The 2,534-nt window shown below is 31.7% G+C and overlaps 1 long non-coding RNA gene across 1 annotated transcript; it reads right to left on the minus strand.

The window, feature by feature from the left end:
* Positions 1–603: 603 nt before the first annotated feature.
* LOC139906361 (uncharacterized) lies at positions 604–2,190 on the minus strand. Its single transcript, XR_011781842.1, has 2 exons — positions 2,070–2,190; positions 604–1,990 (listed from the first exon to the last, which is right to left on the minus strand). It is a non-coding gene; the product is annotated as an uncharacterized lncRNA (long non-coding RNA).
* Positions 2,191–2,534: the final 344 nt, after the last annotated feature.

Below are 2,534 nucleotides of genomic sequence, written 5' to 3' on the forward strand. Positions count from 1 at the left end.
TCTTATACTTGTTTTATTGCGATGTTAAAAGCTCTCAATTTTCCATGGAGATCTTTTAATGTGGAAGAATCAAGGATTATATTACATAAACATTTTAAAATTGAACAATATATAGAAAATAATTATGCTATATCTGAGACAAAAAGACTAATTTGCGAACAGTTAACAACATTTTTTTTAAAAACAGGAAGTTAAATGCGTTGCACAAATCTGGATAGAGGAGAAAATCGGTCCATAGATGAAGGTCGAAAAATTGATCCACGATTTGAAAACGATTAAATTTTGGTCTAGAGTCTGAGATCGGAATCTGGACAGACGTATCAGTCCAAACGGGTGTGTAAAAAGTTCTTGTAGACAAAACCAACAAAAAAATCAACAAAACAAAATTTTGTTGTCAAATGAACGATGTTTCTGTTTATTTCTCATAATCAGTGTTCTGATTGGTTGAATTAGAATCAGCCCTTTTGAAGGTGTGAACAATTCCCAACAATTTTTAAATAATAATTGGGAAGGAGCCACCAACTAACTATTTGTGTGCCTTTTTTCAGATTTCTTTTCCGATGAAAGGTTGCGTGATACAATAAAAGTAACGTCCTAATATAATTTGAATTATATTAAATGTCTAAGATGTATTGCATTTATATTTATTAATTTAGAGGACATACCACATTTGAAACATATTCTGAACTTGTGGTTCGTTTGGAACGAATATTTTTTTTTTTTTACAATACACTTTTGGCTACGAGTCGACTTTTTCCGTTCATAAGAAACCAAATCGTTCGCAAGTCGCCAACTGATGCCAACAATGACAGCAATTTTCACATCTCTAATATTAAATAAGATAGCCTTGTATTGTTACAAGATTTGCATAATTTATACATCTGTTAATACTACCTACAAAAACGGATATTGAACCTTGGTTTTGATGCTAAATATTTGATATTTAATAGATATTTTGTAAACTAAATACACCTATGTTAATTGTTGTGAATAGCGTATGATAATCCTTGGATACAATATACAATAATCTTTTAAAAAGTTTTCTTTTTTTTCTCGTTCTTAGACCTAAATATCGAAGCTGTTACGTATATCGATATATTTAAAAAATGATATATTCAAAAGGAAAGAAGAGACATATGGACAACCAAGTCTGTATATTTTACTTTACTTTAAAGTCTTAATATCAAGGAAACACACAAATTAAGTTACTATACTATGACATCGCTGGAGTATGAAGTTGGTAAAACTTTTTTAATATTATTAGGATCAAAAAGGGTTAAATGTTTTTATCTGTCCAAAAAAATCTTATGTTAAACACAGTGATCGTAAGTAAATCGTATTCCACCAAATCAGAACTCCATACAGCCTTTATTACTTGCAATCAATGTTGAGTTATTAAAATCTGTATTGTAAGTTATGATACGTCAACAAAAAACGACGACAATGGAGGCCAAAAGACACCGGATTGTAGATCTTCTCCGCATCCATCACCCTGTAAAGCAAGTCTCTGATATTTCTGTAAGGTCGGAGGCCATTGAACGTGGAAGATATAACTATATTTCTCTGAAGACTTCCTCACCGATGTGGACTTTGGCATTACCAATAAGTGATGAAAGAGGTTGCAAAGCCTTGTTTGGACGCCAAATATCCCAAAGGGGATTACTGTTTGCAGCATGACTCAGCACTTGGCCATAAGTACATAACAAATCAAGTTAGTTACAAGCAAAACTTTTGTCCTTCAAACTTGTAGGACCCTCATCACCGGACCTCTCACTACTGGACTATTGAATAAGAACTTGGATAGAGCCACATCTGCAAATTCCCCACCGCAATGTTGATTTCCAGACGGCCTCTGTTAAGAAGAAGTTGGCTGATATGTCCAATAGCTACGTCATCAACGTGTGCAAGAACTTCCAGTCCAGACTCGAGGTCATAGTAGCCACAAAAGGAGGGCATTTTAAGAAATAATTGTTGATATCATATGGTATAGCTATAATTAAAAATATGTACAATATATATATGTTGTTCTTGATTAAGTTGATTTAAATCTCTCTATCAAAAACTAATACCGAGAGACACGTGGAGAAGAATTCACGTGGAGGAATAATGTAACACTGTTTATATGATCATGTGTATTCTAACTATACTCTAATATGTTTACAAAAGACGACACTATTTATAATACGTAAAACACAGTACTTATAATACATAGACGAATATACAAGAAGATAAAAACATGTAAGGAGATATTAAATACATAACACACTCCTAGAATGATATATTATTTAATATATAATAAAGTTGCGTGTTAAATTGAGGGCGACTCTGAATTTATATTATAATGAAAATGAATTTTATTTAAATTATATTTAAAAATCAGAAATAAGAGATTTTGACACAAGCTCTTATGAAATGTGGACTTCAAACTCCACGAGGAATCGATTTGGTGTAGTTGAATAATTTCTGTATTTGGCTAGAATTTGATCTCAAAGATTTGCAAATGGACAATTATTCTTTTGATTCAATATTTTAAA

The sequence above is a fragment of the Lepeophtheirus salmonis genome, chromosome 9 (assembly GCF_016086655.4).
Source record: "Lepeophtheirus salmonis chromosome 9, UVic_Lsal_1.4, whole genome shotgun sequence".
Taxonomy (NCBI): Eukaryota; Metazoa; Arthropoda; class Copepoda; order Siphonostomatoida; family Caligidae; genus Lepeophtheirus; species Lepeophtheirus salmonis.